This window comes from Muntiacus reevesi, chromosome 6 (assembly GCF_963930625.1).
Source record: "Muntiacus reevesi chromosome 6, mMunRee1.1, whole genome shotgun sequence".
Lineage (NCBI taxonomy): Eukaryota > Metazoa > Chordata > Mammalia > Artiodactyla > Cervidae > Muntiacus > Muntiacus reevesi.
This window is the reverse complement of record NC_089254.1, coordinates 11,529,535-11,547,158: the sequence shown is the minus strand read 5'-3', so window position 1 is coordinate 11,547,158 and position 17,624 is coordinate 11,529,535. Positions and strand designations below refer to the sequence as shown.

At 37.7% G+C, this 17,624-nt stretch overlaps 1 non-coding gene across 1 annotated transcript; it reads right to left on the bottom strand.

Moving 5' to 3' along the window:
* Nucleotides 1–15,228: 15,228 nt before the first annotated feature.
* On the bottom strand, nucleotides 15,229–15,339 carry LOC136171268 (U6 spliceosomal RNA). The gene has a single exon (XR_010663814.1). It is a non-coding gene; the product is annotated as a U6 spliceosomal RNA (small nuclear RNA).
* Nucleotides 15,340–17,624: the final 2,285 nt, after the last annotated feature.

The window sequence follows — 17,624 nt, the reverse complement described above, 5'->3', positions numbered from 1 at the left end:
TTAAACATTAATTCTTTTTTGAAAAGCAGAAGGACATTTTATTCTTTTCTGAGTTGGTTCCTTTCTGAGTTGGTTCAATCAACTTTTCCCATCTAGGATTTAGGTCTGAAGTTCTGACTACCATATGTACAAGTTGATAGAGACCAGATAACCCTGGGTCATATGCATCTGAAATAATTCTATATTCATCTATGAATAGTTGTTGGTCTTGTCTGTGTTGGGGAAATCTTTAATTACAGCTTTTAATTCACCTTGGTTCAAAGGTTTAAATTCTATAGTTGTCTGCATTGCCAGGCTCATGGGAGGCATGGATCTTTAGAAACAAGTGCTATTTTAGAGTCTTTGGGGAGTCATCATTAGGAGAAAGAGGATCTGGACCAGGGGAAGAAGAAGGAGAGGGATCAGAGTTTAAGGGAAGGGATACAGGGAGGCAACTGAAGACCCTACCAGGGAAATAAGACTAGTCTATTTTTGCTTAAGTTTGTTAAATTGCTCACTGTTTTTGGTCAGACTCTTTTAGTGAAGCAAATTTTGATTTAGGATTTCATTTAGAGGTTTCTGCATACCAATCAAAAAACTGTTGCCCATCAGGCCCCCCAAAATCTTATTTTCTTTCTTTTCCAAGGCACCTCTTGACTCAAGAATTTCATTCAAGTCAAATATTCTCCAGAGTGCCCCTGAAGACCCAGATCATCCTTGGTGAAGTTATGTCATTTAGTAAGAAAGGCCCAGGAAAAAGGATGGTAATGGGAGTGTGCAGAGGAAGATTCTTTCCAAGGATAGGATTTTGGCTTAGATGATGCCATGAGAGCTACTAATATGATGCCTGTGCTCCTCATATGTTGGGCTCTTAATCAGAAGGCTGCCTGGCTAGCTTCAAATGTAGACCCAATAATCTTCACACCTCCCCTCAAACTCTTCACCCCACAGGCAGAATTCCATAGTGAACAGTCAGACTAGATCAAAGCCAAGCTCTCAAGATAGAAAGTCAGGATGAGAGAAAACACTCATCAGGTTTCTGGTGACCCTTAGCAGAATTTGTTCAAATGAATGCCTGTTGGGTAAGAAGAACAAATACACGGGTCTGTGAAGTAACCGAACAGACTTATGGAGCCTGGTAGGAGGAGTGTTAGTTACTCCACAGTGCTTGACTCTTTGTGACCCCATGGACTGTAGCTCCTCTGTCCATGGAATTCTGCAGGCAAGAATACTGGAGTGAGTTGCCATTCCCTTCTCCATGGGATCTCCCCAACTGAGGGATTGAACCCAGGTCTCCTGCATTGCAGGCGGGTTCTTTTCCACCTGATCTACAGGGAAGCCCAAAAGAGGGTATGTTTGAGTGGGACCCTGACAGACACCCAGCCTGTATTTTCAACTGGGACTCTCTTTCTTATAACAAACAACACTTTCAGACAGTACAACACAAAACAGAAGGCGCACAACACTACAAAAAAGGGTGAAGAGGAATGACCTGATCCCATCAAGGACACCAAACAAATGAGAACCGGTAACAAAGCCTGCCTAGTAATCTGAGGATAAATAGCAGAGGAACTCTGCAAAGAGTGCAGTGTTCAGACCCAGTGCTGACTCCTCACCCAGTTTTGACCCACTGTTCTGGCATGCCCTCCATAGGCCACCTGGGGCACCCTCGGGGGTGGTGGGGGGTCTCTTGTGTCTGGTTGAAGTCTGGGGTCTGCGGCCACATACGGAGCACAGAGTGTCTGCGTGGGGCTTCCACCAGAACTGTGGAAATGAGTGAATATCACCCGAATTAGAATTCTAGAAGGTGATGTGGTCAGAGCTTGCTACCAGTTGGGGCACTCAAACCCAATCACTTGCTTTTAGCACTGACTCCAAGACAGGAAAGGAGGCTTGATAAGGGGAGGAGGGGAGGATAAGCCTCTGGGGGCAGCCAGAAGTGGGCTGAGGAGCGGTTGGTCCTCCTCCATGACTGATTTGGGAATATAAATATATACAAATATATATTGGGCCTCTGGTGGCTCAGACAGTAAAGAATCCGCCCGCAATGCAGGAGACTCTGGTTCAATCCCTGGGTTAAGAAGATCCCCTGGAGAAGGGAATGGCAACCCACTCCAGTATTCTTGCCTGGGAGATCCCATGGACAGAGGAGCCTGGTGGGCTACAGTCCACGGGGTGGCAAAGAGTCAGACACGACTGAACGACTAACACACATACTTTGCTTTCTCTGGTTGGTCCTGCACAACAAGCTGGGTCCCCCAGTGAGAGGAAGCTGGCAGTTGCTGGCCAGCTGTGATTCTTCAGGCTGATTGCTGTCCAGGCCTGGGGCGAAGCGGTACGTGATACACGTCCTGGTCTTATCTCCAAGTATTTTCAGCCTCTCCTTGGGGGCAGTGACTTTTCGTTTTTCTAATCTGCAAAGTCTTCATCAAACTGACAGTTGGACCAAGTTCTGTGTTCAGTGAGAGGTATAATTTTGGACGGATTCCTCCAGTCCCTGCTTGACATCTTCCATCTGATGGCTGGTCTGAGGATTCCTTTGAAGGCAGCTTCATTTTTACAGCCTACTTGGAGTCCCCATTTCCTTTCCTCTTTTCCTGCTGTGTGACTCAAGGCCTTGAAGTGACATATGGCTGCAGCATGTCACCCTGAGCTTACCTGTCTGTAAGTGTTCCGTGTTCCAAAAGGGCTGTTAGAAACTCTTTGAAATCCAAGGCTTTTTCTTTTGTTATTCATTTAAATTGTCAGTAACACTAACACGATCATCTACACACAGAGGGTGATCAATACATGATTCTGACTCATTTAAAACTGTGCCTCTGATTCACCAAAGCCCAGAGCTCTTTTAGAGAGAAACTGGCTCATTAAAATGGTATCACACTAGGCCATCCTTAATACCTTCCCCCCAAATTATTCAATGTACATGTTACTGAGTGGGGTGCTTTGCAGATTGCTTAAAAAGAAAGGAAAATCTATTCTTTGATTGTGAGAAAAATCTTTGAGAACCAGAGACAGAGACAGTTTCAAACTGCTTTTGCACCTGAGCAGAATTATAAGTTACTTTGTCCCTGCGAGGAAGAGAGCATTAAGCCTTGCTCATTATCAAGGCTCCTGGTAGTCTTAGCCCTACAGGTTCAGGCCGACCCTAGAACTCACAAATTGCCAGCTGGTGAGGCAATTAATGAATAAAGAACTGAGGAAAGGCTCTGAGGTTAAAAATTATCAAGAAGAGTTCGATATAATTTAAATAGTAAAACAGTCCGCACGTCCATTTTTAGCTGTGGTTCTCTGCAGTCACTGAGTTTAATTCTATTTCTGTCCTCCCAGATACCTGTCTTGCTCACACATCAGTGGTGTTTCACAACTACTTGTTAGATGCTACAACCCAGCTCTCATTCCTTCCTTACATTCCGTGTTATTGTCTGTGTGAAAGTGAGGTGTTTGTTTTTTTTTTAAATTGCCCTCAAAGACAGCTTTTATGTGTAGAAAAGGCCATTTAGAGGTTTACTTCGGTTACTTTTTAAATGAATATTTTATTTACTTGGTTCTTTCCTAAGCTTTTAATGTACCTTTATAGTTTTTGAATTCTTTCTAAAAGTCTAGAAAATCTTTACAGTTGCTTTTAAACTGGATTTTAGAACCTTATTAAATTCCCTTAAACATCTCAGTTTATTTATTACATTGCCTTTTACGTTTAGCATTTTACATTAGAATGTTCAGTTTTCTTTTTGGCAGAACAATTGCCTAGCTTAAATACAGTCTTCCTGTCTACTTAACTCTTCTTAATCTCACTCAGTTATCTTAAATTTTTAAAGAATGTACATAAATTTAGTAAGAATTGAATTTAATACCACAAGCCTAAATCAATTACACAAGTACACTTTAGCAAATTGAATTACGAGGGTATTAATACAAATAAAAAAGAAAATATAGAGGCAAATAGGACTTCCCTGGTGTCTCAGTCGGTAAGGAATCTGCCTGCAATGCAGGAGACCTGGGTTCAGTCTCTGGGTTGGGAAGATCCCCTGGAGAAGGAAATGGCAACCCACTCCAGTATTCTTGCCCGGGAAATCCCATGGACGGAGGAGCCTGGAAGGCTCACAAGTACATGGGGTCATAAGAGTCAGACACGACTTAGTGACTAAACCATCACAGAGGCAAATATGCAAGATTCCTTAGTGCAAAATATTGACACTATGGATTTTGTTATCTTAAGATTTTAATACATACTCCTGATTCTTCCTGGGCAAAAAGATGCTTAATCACTAAAGATATAATATGTCATACCAAGAATATTTAGAGATGATTTCTGAGTAAGATGAGCATCTAGAATGATTCTCCCCGCCCCCCCTTTTTTCCTCTTTTTGTAAAAAAAAAAAAAAAAAAAAAAAATTGCATAGCATGAAGTTTACCCTCTTTACCATTTGTATCATAAGTTTACGTTTCAGTAATGTTGAGTATATTCATTTTGTTGGGCAACCAATCTCCAGAACTTTTTCATTGGGAAAAAACTGAAACTCTATATCCATTAAAAAAAAACAATTCCCCATTTCTCCTTTCCCTGCAGACCCTGGCAACCACCCTTCTACTTTTTCTTTCCATGAATTTGGCCACTCAAGATACCTCATATATGGAGCATCTTACAGTGTTTGTCTCTTTGTGTTTAGCTTATCTCACTTAGCCTAATACTCTCCGATTCATCCTTTCAGTAGTATATCAGAGTTTTCTTCCTAGTTAAGAAAAATTCTAGAATGATCTTTAAAAGATATTTGTTTGGCTGTGCCAGGTCTTAGTCGCAGCATATGAGATTACTAGTCGTGGCATGCAAACTCTTAGTGTGGCATGTGGGATCTTGTTCCCCCACCAGGGATCGAACCCAGGCACCCTGCATTGGGAGAGTGAAGTCTTAGCCACTGGGCCACCAAGGAAGTCCCTAGAATAATTCTTAATGACAATGGTGTGGGGGCTCAAACTAAGTCTTAGTTATAATTACTGTACCTTTCAAAAGGGGAGGGAGAAGCTTCACATAGATTACGAATTTAAGCCTCAAATAAGTCACCGTTTTTTAAGTACAGGCATAAATCGCTGATTTTTCCTAAGGTTTTCCCACTAGGATGCCTCTTGGATTTTAATGCCCCTAACTTCATAAAACATATTTATTTCTCAAAACAATATTTTAGGCTGGTGTTTATATGGGATCGAATGTATATTTTTATACCCAAAGCTCAATGCAATATTTTTTAAATCAAAATGATGAGAGGGAAAAGTTTTGACTCGTGATCCAAATACAATTGACAGAACGACAGAATCAGAGTAGAAGCCTTGACAAGCATAACATAATGTCAATAAAAAATCTTTTTTATTGTGACTCTTATGATGCCCATAGTGTTAAAAAAGAAAAGCGTAGTAGCATTTTTGCACACAACACATTTGCTTATAATAATTTTGCATCCTGATGTTAGAGCCTGTTACTCATATGCAACTGTTTTCTGTATTTTAAGATACTGGTTGGAGGCACTGAGTTGATGGTTAACATATTAAATGTGTTCCTGTTTAAAATAATTGGACATAGGCTTCTGGTAACAATTTTGTGGGTAAGTGCTGATTGTCAGGAGCAGTTTACTGACATTAATCAGAAGATACCTACTTTTGTCCTCCAAAAGGAGTGTGGGGCCCGCACCGATTGTTGCCTGTTGCTTGATCATATTATTTGGCTTTTCACTTCTTTGTGTCCTAACATACTTAAATAGCTTCCTGTTTCTCGTAAAAAAAAACCCTTGGACGTGACCTTATCTTGCATTCTTTTCATATTCTTTCTATCTTCTAGGGCTCAAATTGTTATACATGTTAGAAAATATCTAATTACCCTCCAGACATCCCCATAGCTTTTTTAGTTTTTGCACTTTTGACTTTTAAAATCTTCCTCTTGACACTTGGACACACAATGTGGTCATTTTCCTTTTGTATCTGTATTGTCTATTTCTGTCTCCCTCTTAATCTGACTCGAATTAAAAAAGCTCTTTTAGATGGTTTCTAGAAATGTTTCTAATATTTAGCAATATTAGAATTTAGGTTTTAATTCTCTGTTTTAATAAATCCAAGAAGTAACATATGTATCTCAGGCTACTTTACTTCATTACAATGGATGAAAACATTTTTACTGTCATCCACAACTATGAAGCAGTTGTATTACAAAGTGGCCAGTGGTCGTATTACAGTGGCCAGATTCTGTCATCTGTATTCTTATTTTTTATTTTACTGGTCATGTTAGAATGAAAATGTCTAACTTGTTTGCTTTACAAAAGGGCCATAAGGTCAAACTGTTAATTTTTTTCAACCTAGCTTTTTATGGAAATAATTGCAAAATATTAAAGTCAGAAAAGATTGTTACTATCCTTAGAAGTTTGATGAACGCTTGCTAGCTATAAATGGGAGCAGATTAAGGAAGGAGACCCCAGTGTGCCCAGGAAGCTGGAAAGAATCTGAGATCTAAACCCTGTCAAAACTTCTAACTTATTAACAACTGGGCTTCCCAGGTGGCACTGGTGGTAAAGAACTAGCCTGTCAGTGCAGGAGACGCAAGAGATCTGGGTTGGGACAATCCCATGGAGAAAGGAATGGCTACCCACTCCAATATTCTCCAGTTGCAAAGAGTTGGACATGACTGAAGCAACTTAGCACGCATGCGTGCTATTAACAACTAGTAACTTACATGCAAGAAAAGGGAAAAATGAAACATTACCAGATCAATGAAAGGATAATACCACTCTAAAGAAAGGGTATATTTTGAGAAAAGAGAAGAAAATTATTCCTATGAAAGATATTTACTAATTTTTATAAGGGAAATCATCTGAAAGCAATGATACTTTCCACGTATGCCACTAGGCAAGTCATAGTAGGGATCATAGAACAGAAAGGTTCTGAGAACTCAGACCACCTATGCCATCATGACGCAACCATGTGTTCTAGAGAACTCTGGCCCATGGCGTGTGTACATGTTCAGTCACTAAGTCATGTCTGACTCTTTGCGACTCTAGCCTGCCAGGCTTCTCTGTCCATGAAAATTTCCAAGCAAGAATACTAGAGTGGGTAGCCATTTCCTATCCCAGGGGAGCTTCCTGACCCAGGGATTGAACCCATGTCTTACATCTCCTGCATTGGCAGTCAGGTTCTTTACCACTGTTCCATCTGGGAAGCTCATGCCCCAAGGAGATAAGACTGTAAATCAGTAAATTTTACTATTTGTTCTGTGAATTTCTGCAAACCAATTTTGTTCAGGTATATACTTTGCTCATTTGGATAAACAGTTTTCCTATTGAGATAATACTAGCTAGCTGGTTTGGGCAAAGAGCTTCCTTATCCTTCAGCAGTTTAGTCATCAAAACACCATCAATTCCAAATTATTGTTTCAAAACTATCACAAAAATAAACTGCTATGAAAGACTTCCCTGACAACTCAGTTGGTAAAGAATTTGCCTTCAATGCAGGAGACCCCGGTTCAATTCCTGGGTCAGGAAGATCTGCTGGAGAAGGGATAGGCTACCCACTCCAGTATTCATGGGCTACCTTTGTGGCTCAGCTGGTGAAGAATTCACCTGCAATGTGAATTCGATCCCTGGGTTGGGAAGATCCCCTGGAGAAAGGAAGGGCTGCCCACTCCAGTATTCTGGCCTAGAGAATTCCATGGACTCTACCTATGGGGTCACAGAGTTGGACGTGACTTTCACTTTCTTTATTATGGAGAAGGAAATGGCAACCCACTCCAGTACTCTTGCCTGGAAAATCCCATGGATGGAGGAGCCTGGTAGGCTACAGTCCATGGGATCCTAAAGAGTCGGACACGACTGAGCAACTTCACATGAGAGACTTGCTCTAAACCTTGTAAGTCCAGCTTCTTAAACCCTGCAAATATTACTTCCTGAAATCTTCCTTCTCATATAAGATCATGGGGGTGCTCCCCCTTGTGACAGCAGCTCTAATAACCTTAGTGTCGCTTGATCAATAGGTTTCTCTGCTGTTCTTTTGGTGAATTGACGCTGAGAGCCCCGGAGACACAAGAAGATCTGATCAAGACCAGCTGGCTGACACAACCCAAGATCCTCAGCTCTGAAACCACATGGATCCTTGAGGCTTCTTGAACATCCTGTTCAGGGATCTCTTCCTCTGCAGTGGTCAAGTAGATCCTGCATTGGTGCTCAGGTCCAGTAGATTTATGTGAAAAACTCTTCAGTCTAGTTTATTTTGTTTCCTGGGAACAAGAGAATTCCTCCTGGGAATCCCTTGTCTTTTGGGCCCAATTTGAAAACTCCACGCTTGGAGGGAAACCTAGCTTGTTATTCATCACACAGCATTAAGATTCCTTCTATGTTCTTGTCACTTTTCTTTTGTGAGACCATCAGAGTAAACTTAGAGGGGGAAGGATTAGCATAGGTTTTGTAGTTTGTCTCTCAATCCATCCCTGAATGCTGATAAGTTCAGAGCACCTTATTAGACCCACATCCTTACAGGACCGATTTTGCCTTGCGCCACCAATCCAAACCTCATAAAGCTGTTTCTCTGTCTGGCTTTTGTTTCATCACTTAATTTCACTTCTTTTGCTTGGAGATGGAAGTATGAAGGCTGTGAGGCTTGTTGACTGGCCAGGTTCTCACCAAGTGTTGTGGTTTTCATGAGGTCTTTGACACTCTGAGGCACGCATAAACTGCCTTCATGCTTTCATTCATGTGCATATGAATTTCTCTCACTAACCTATTTCACCAAGGAGGATTTAGAATTACTCTGGCCATTTCAGGGAATTCCTGACATGAACAAGATGAAAATGGGAAGAAAATCTTGGGAGGAGACTCTCTGACTTATGTGTCCAAATAAGAGGTAACTTAAAAAAAATAATTGAGTTATAATTGTTTTACAGTATTACATTGGTTTTAAGTATACAACATAGTCATTTGATATGTTTATAGTTTATACTCCATTTAAGGTTATTATAAAATATTGGCTATATTCCCTGTGCACATCCTTATATCTTGCTTATTACATACCTAGTAGTTTTTACCTCTTAATTTCTTTTCTTTGTCTTGCCTCTCCCCCAGCCCTTTCCCCACGGTAAACACTAGTTTGTTTATGGTATCTGTGAGTCTACTTAGGTTTTGTCATAGTCATTCATTTATTTTATTTTTTAGATTCTACATATAAGTGAAATATCAAAATAATCATGACTTTCTAATAGAACTAGAACAAATGACACTAAAATTTGTTTGCAACTGCAAAAGACCTCAAATAACCAAAGCAATCTTGAAGAAAAAGAGCAAAGCCAGAGTATCAGTCTCCCTGACTTCAGACTATACTATAAAGCCACAGTAATCAAAACAGCATGGTACTGGCAAAAAAAAAAAAAAAAAAAAAAAAACCAGACAAACAGATTAATGAAGCAGAATAGAAATCCCAGAAATAAATCCATGAACATATGGTCGATTGATTTATGACAAAGGAAGCAACAGTATACAATGGATAAAAGATGGTGTCTAAGTAGTTCGGCGAAGACTGGACAGCTATATGTAAAAGAGATCACTTTTTAACATAAGAGATCTACCCTCTTAAGTTTTCCCACTTTGGTGATTACTAAGTATGTGTGCTAAGTCACTTCAGTTGTGTCCAACTCTTTGCAACTCCATGGACTGTAGCCCACCAGGCTCTTCTGTCCATGAGATTCTCCAGACAAGAATACTGGAGTGGCTAGCCATGCCCTTTTCCAGGGGATCTTCTGAGTACCAGTTTTTTAATCATGAGGTTTTGCTAAAAACCCTAGTTATTATTCAGATAAAACTGTAATGCTTTATTAATCTTGTGTGTATATCTGTAAAAATAGAGTTTCCTTCATCTGACCCCTTTCCCTTCCTTGCGGAGGTTAGATAATTAGCCTTTTATTGATAATTCTATCTCTCTCTTAAGCTGACTTTCTTTTATTTCTTTTTTCCTTTTATTTTTCCCTTCCTTCTCTTTGGAAATTTGGAAGTTAATTTGTTCATGAACTTTGCTCAGTCATGATGTATAAATTCTATAATATCTAATGCAGATATAAAGCTTAAAGTTTCTAAAATATAATGGGGATGTAGGAAATAACTTGTGCTTCTTTTGTATGTTTTTCCTTGCCAAGAGTGAAACTCAAAAGAAAAGTTAACTGTGATTTTAAGCAATGCATGCGGTTCCCAGCTAGAAAGAAAAATTCAACATTGAGAAGTTCTGGCAAAATTTCACAGTCTTTAAAATTTTTGAGATTATTACAGAGATTTACTTATATATAAAAAAACCAGGAAGATGTTCTTCTTAAAAAGATAATTCTTTGGACAAATTAGAGTAATTTAATTGTAGCTTAAAATCGACATAATGTCTTCTTGCTAATTTTATCAACATATACAATGTTTAGTGATAGATTTTAGTTAAATACAAGATGAGTTTAATTTTTCATGATCTAAATGTCTAAGATTTCCTACATCGGTTCCATGGATCCAGTAAGTTATCTTAGTTTCCACAAGTATTTTTAGGATTAAAAAAAAATACTAAAGTATGTTTAAATGAAAATTAATCTTTTAAATTCTTATTATGTGGTCTAAAATGTTAACAGTGCCAAACTGAAGAAACCCTAGTTTAAACCAAAATTACAAATCCAGTCTGATTTGTCCAAAATTTCATCTTCATAATGTAGATTTTGGATTCTTATATAAAAATGCTTCTGAACTAAGTTGCTTTAGAAATGCATTTTTAAAAGACTAACCTATATAAAATATTAAAATTTAGTTTATTTAACTTCTAGAAATTCTGGGAACATTATATGTATGTAATAACTTATTAAGTTATATAAAACAATCAGAACAGAACTCTGCTTTTTTAAGACTTTGCAGTTTATTAATACCCTCTGGAGATAGAAAAATATTTGAAATCACCCTGAAAGAGCTAAAGACTTTTCTCAGTCACAAAAACCACAGAAGAAGTTTGCAGCTTTACTGCTCCAACCTCAGCTACGGGTAAATGTAAACACGGAGCACAAAAACTCCCCAGTTCTTTTTCCTTTCCAATGGACACAGAAATATTTTCTTAGTTGATATGGGTTCACAAATAGTCAAAAAGGAAAACAAACCAGATTCTCTGTTATCTCTCATCTGACAAAGAACAGATCTCCATCACCCTCCCAGAGATTACTAAATGTCAGGACAGTTCAAAGAGATTATCAGAAATTCTTGCAATCAATCAGGAAACATTGATCAGCCACACACAAATCAAATTCATTTACACATCAAATGCTCAACTGATTAAGCAAGCAAGATGACCTATTAGACCATTTGTCCCTGTGAAAAGCAACTTAGCCCAAACACGCAGTTAGACAAAGGATAGATCAACTCACACACTTAACCAAGAAAGAAAACAACAATCAGGAGAGGGGAAAGAAAGGAAAAACCTGGAGAAACAGTGAGTCAACAAATGTTACGTTTCTACAGTTGATTGGGAATCCCTGCAGGGGTCAAGAAAAGACATGCCTCAGCTTTACGACACATTAAGTTCAGTTCTTGCACAATGCTGTTCTGCTGAACCCGCAGGTTAGGCCACTGGGGTATTTCAGTGGATGATCTATCATCATGTTGAAGTACGTTTTTCAAATAAATGAAACACAGCTCTCTTATCAATACAGAATGAACCCATATTTTGCCTATTTTTTTAAAAGTGAAGAAACTATCAAGTACTGTGAAGGGTCGGAGATTTTACCCTAGTTAGAAGCTGAAAGGCTGCCTGCCAAGGATTCATGGTAGCCAGCTGAAGACACAAGATGTTTGGGTCAGAGGCAAGAAGAAATATATTACTCACAGCTCAACAAGCTATATGAACATAAGCATATTTGCTGCCAGTTTTTCAAGCCACAATTTCCACACAGTGATATGAACAAGGCCAGGTGACTCCTGCACATGCAGTGGGTGCCTTTCAGGAGAGAAGCTCAGCTTACGCAGTGCCAGCTCCGCAGGCCTGACTCCCATCCCACTCAGAGGGGCACCTATCTCTATGTTCCAAGACTCTAAGCAAACCTGCACTTTTCTCTGGAAGCAAATACTGTGTTCCAAGGCTGTTGCTATACAAACATTCTTTAAAAGATAGCCCTGAACAAAGGCAGTTAGTACCTCTGCTCATAAGACACACAGAAATGTGAGAGACCCACGGAGAATTATCCCCTAACATTAGCAAGTAAGATGGTAAAGCCAATTCAAGAACATTTTGAGGAATTATTTATAGGCACCAATATTAGAGTAAGGTTTTAGGTGAGATGCAAAAGTTGTCACTTCACAGGAAAAAATGAACAACCCCCCACCCCCCAAACATAATTCTGGAAGTTAACTTTTCTAACACATAGAAATCTACAAAATCACATGAATTTTACATTGTCTGAGCTCTAGTCAAATAGGAAAGAGAATGGTAAAATATAGGTGAAAGTGCCAGTTTCATTTTCTTAAAAATAAAGTCGTGTTTTTATTAAATAATGATCCACTATACTCTCTTGGCTTTATTTCTAAGTTTTGTGTGATTATTCATAAGCTGTGAACATGATACACTTGGTCATAATTTGATGTCTTTTACATGGATACGAAGAATGTTCTTTCCCAACCTTTACTGTTTGTATGGTGAACAGCATCCTTCATAATCTTACCCACACTGTTTGCTAACACTAAGTTTGCTAAGACTAATATTCATAGTTCTCTTGGTAATGTTCAAGGAAAAAAAAGATATTATCTAGAACACCAAGATACACAGTTTTCTTTGATAAGTTTGCTCAGGTCCTAGAGAAAGCAAACAGCAAGTTTCCTATCCAGGGATTCATCAATTGCATTAATAATTTTAATGATCAAGCTTTTTGTTTTGTTAATTTTTTTCCATTATCAGCCATTTTCAATATCATTGATTTTTGCTCTGATTTTTATTGTTCCTTTCTTTTAACTTACTTTGGAGTTAACTTTTGTTTTTAGGTTCCTAAGGTAGAAGTGTAGATCAGTGCTGTTAAATGTCTAATGTAAACTTTTAGAACTATAAATTTCTCTGTAAACATTGCTCTAGTTGCATTCTGCATATTTTGATATGAAGTCTTTTCATATTAATTCAACTCAAAATATTTTAGATTATCATTGCAATTTCTTCTTTGACCCCTGTTTATTTAGAAGTATACTAATTTCCAAATACTTAGAGAACTTCTAGATTTTTTTTTATATTATGTTCTGTCTTTAATCAATCTTGTTGTGGTATTATTTTTGTACTAAAACTGCACTCAATTCAAGGATACAATTTGATGAATTTTAACAGATATAACTCTTATGATATCATTGCCAGTCAATATACTGAATATTGCCATCAATGCCCAAATTTCTTCAGGCTCGTTTGCAATTGATTACTTTCTCTGCAATAGTAGGTTAAAATTATGTAAAGGATATACTACATAAATAATAATCAAAAGAAACTTGGAGTGGTTATATTAATATCATGTAATGTAGGCATTAAAGAAAGGAAATATTACCCAGGATAAAAAGAGATTTATGATGATCATTCAAATGAACATAGAACATTCTCTAAATAGACCATACCATGGATCATTTAAAAAATCTCAGCAATTAAAAAAAAAATAAACTCATACAAAATGAGAAGGAGAATTACAAACTTTGACAATCAGGCAAGGTAGCCTGGCATTTTTTTTTTTTATTTTTGAGGTAAAACACAATTAATTTGTTCAGAGTAAAGTTTAGTTTATTATAGAATTTTAAAGAACATAGTGAAATATAAAACTTGAGTGTTTATAGCAAGTTGTAGATGATTTAAGATAAATGAATTTTATTTGCAATATTTTAGAATATCTGAGTCTGAAAGAACATAGACAAAATGCTTAAAAATTTTGGTGAAATTTTGCTTAGTTTTGATGAGTTTGTTTGTAAAGATACATTAATATCCTTTCCTGCCAAAGACTAAATTAATGCAATACTGGAATTTTATTTTCTGCCTGTGAAAATATAAATCATCCTTGAAATATTTAGCCTGCTTCCCTGGTGGTTCAGACGATAAAGCATCTGTCTGCAATACTGGAGACCAAGGTTCGATCCCTGGGTTGGGAAGATCCCCTAGAAAGGGAAATGGCAACCCACTCCAGCACTCTTGCCTGGAAAATCCCATGGACAGAGGAGCCTGGTAGGCTATAGTCCGTGAGGTCGCAAAGAGTCGGACACGACTGAGCAACTTTACTTTACTAAGAAGGGAGATAAAAGATTATTCTTTACCTTCCGTGTAATCTGCAAGTTTAGCAGAAATTCTGTATACTGCCAGAATAAGTTCTTAGTAATTTGTGCTGACTTTATTATGTCCTTGATTATTTTTTTTTTAATTCATTTCTTCAGAACAGCTACATTTCCTTATTATTTTGTTACCTTCTATTTTTATTGTAAAATATAGTTTTTACTTTGATTTATGTATCCTCATCCCTGCTCACAGGTAAGTGTGCTCCTGTCTCAATCAGATGACCAAATCCTGTTGATAACTTTTATTTTGCTTCCTCAAGATTATTAAAGAATTACTGATCCTAAATTCAAAAAACTAAAAATTTTAGGATGTCTTTTTAATTTTTGTATGTGTCAGAACATAGGTAACAAAAAATTTACCATCTTAACCACTTTTAAGTATACAGTTCTATAGCATCAGGTACAAAAAGTCACTTCACATTATTGTGCAACCATGACCACCATCTGTCACCAGATTATTTTCATCTTCCTCAGCTGGAACTCTATACCCACTAAACAGTATCTCCCCATCCCTTCCTCCTTCCAGTCTTGGGCAACCAACATTCTCCTTTCTGTCCTCTGAGTTTAACTACCTTAAGTGGGTTTTCTCCCAAGTGTCTTTTTAGTATTAGCTGTTATGTTTAGGTCTCTGATTCACTTTAAGTTAATCTTTTGTATATGGTGTCAGGTAAGGTGGCTCAGACGGTAAAGCGTCTGTCTACAATGCTGGAGACTCCGGTTCGATCCCTGGATCGGGAAGATCCCCTGGAGAAGGAAACGACAACCCACTCCAGTACTCTTGCCTGGAAAATCCCATGGATGAAGGAGCCTGGTAGGCTGCAGTCCATGGGGTCTCTACGAGTCGGACACGACTGAGCGACTTCACTTCACTTTCAAGAGTTCAACTTCGTGATTTTGCATGTGAATAGTCAATTTTTCTGGCAACATTTACTGAAAAAATATGGAACACTTTACAGATTTAAATGTCATACTTGTTCTGGGGCCATGCTAATCTCTGGAATGCTTATCATTCCAATTTTAGTTTAGTTGCTGTCAAAATGAGCATTAGATGTCTTTCAAAATTAAAATTATCTATGGCATTTCTCAAAGAGCCCCTGGAAAATCACAATGATTTATACATTTATCTCATAAAAAGAGAGATGCCAGAAATATTTTAGGTTATGTTGATATACTTTATATTAATACTTCTGAACTAACTCATCACTATATAAAGAATCCATTAGAATTATCAAATGAAAAGGTAATTCATATAAAATATTCTGAGACTGTACATTGTGCAGAATAAATTGACAGGGTCAAGAGGTTTGTTAATGCCTTCATTGTCCATGATGGAATCTAATCCTAAGGAATATTTTATATTAAAAAATTTTAATCTATTGTACTCTAATGGAAAAGTTTACTGTTTCAATTTTGATATTGTTTGTCACTGTAATAAATCAATCTCATAAATTTAATCATACTCTGAAGTAGGCAGTTCTGCTTCCTTAGGGGTTATAATAGAAAAGCTATTTTTAACCAAATCCAGGAGCTATAGTACTCTTAAAGAGTTCTTCAAGAGAAGGACTTAAAAAATTTATGTTAAAAGGAGAAAACATAATGTGTTAGCCACGTGTTGTAAAATATCAATAATTACTATACCCCAAGGTTATAATTTTATTTTGGAAAGATCTCCAGAAATTGCCTGAAAACACAGCTTTGGACTTATAATTTTAAAAATTAACAAAACAGTTCATTTTTTGAAGGCTATGTTAAAATTGCAAAGTCATTTTTGCTTTTTTTGAAGTATAACATTTAGTTACACATTAAAACATCTTTAAACATCTATTCAGTCCCCAAAGAAAACCTATTTCATTTTAAATATTATTTTAAGTATAGTAAGCATTGTTTTACATAATTAATGCAAGAAAGTTAAGCACCTTTGTTTCTTAATCAATAGGAAAGGGTCTAAATTTATCCTTATGTATTCTAAAAATTATCAAATATTGACATTTTAAATATTTTAAGTATTAAAATTATTATTTGAATGAATATTTTATTGTATTTTTGTTGATGTGCAAAATAAAATATTTGTATAAATTATTGAATTTACTTTTTTATTGTATAGCATACAAAATGGCTAAAATGATTTTTAACACTTGGAGAGTTCATAAGACAGAAAATGTTGGGCTATCTACTTTATAGAAAAGTTTCTTAATAAAATCTAATAATAACATCTTGTTGTTTAGTCACTAAGTCATGTCTGACTCTTTTGCAATCCAATGGACTGTAACCCATGAGGCTTCTCAGTCCGTGGGATTTCCTAGGCCAGAATACTGGAGTAGGTTGCCATTCCCTTCTTCAGGGGATCTTCCCGACCCAGAAACTGAAGCTGCATCTCCTGCATTGGCAGGCGGATTCTTTACCACTGAGCCATGAGGGAAACCCAGTAATACATCTATGTTAGTGCAAAAAATAGCCCACAGTTTTATAATAAAATAATTCTAAATAGAAAGAATAGATATAAACACACATTCTAGTTGTGCCTAGACATTCATAAGATTTATATCACTTCATGGCAAATAGATGGGGAAACAGTGGAAACAGTGGCTGACTTTATTTTGGGGGGCTCCAAAATCACTGCAGATAGTGATTGCAGCCATGAAATTAAAAGATGTTTACTCCTTGGAAGGAAAGTTATGACCAACCTCGACAGCATATTAAAAAGCAGAGACATTACTTAGTCAACAAAGGTCCGTCTAGTCAAAGTTATGGTTTTTCCAGTAGTAATTTATGGATGTGAGAGCTGGACTATAAAGAAAGCTGAACGCTGAAGAATTGATGCTTTTGAACTGTGGTGTTGGAGAAGACTCTTGAGAGTCCCTTGGACTGCAAGGAGATCCAACCAGTCCATCCTAAAGGAGATCAGCCCTGGGTGTTCATTGGGAGGACTGATGGTGAAGCTGAAACTCCAATACTTTGGCCACCTGATGTGAAGAGCTGACTCACTGAAAAAGACCCTGATGCTGGGAAAGATTGAGGGCAGGAGGAGAAGGGGACGACAGAGGATGAGATGGCTGGATGGCATCACCGACTCGATGGGCATGGGTTTGGGTAAGCTCCGGGAGTTGGTGATGGACAGGGAGGCCTGGTGGGCTGCAATTCATGAGGTTACAAAAGAGTCGGACACGACTGAGCAACTGAACTGAACTGATATTAGTGGTAAAGTACCATTTAAAACATATTGTAGCTCCTTGTCTGGTGAAGTCACTCTAGATGCTCTCTTGACCAGGGTCGAACCTGGGGCCACAACAGTGAACACATCTCACCGTTGCACTGGACCACCAGGGCACT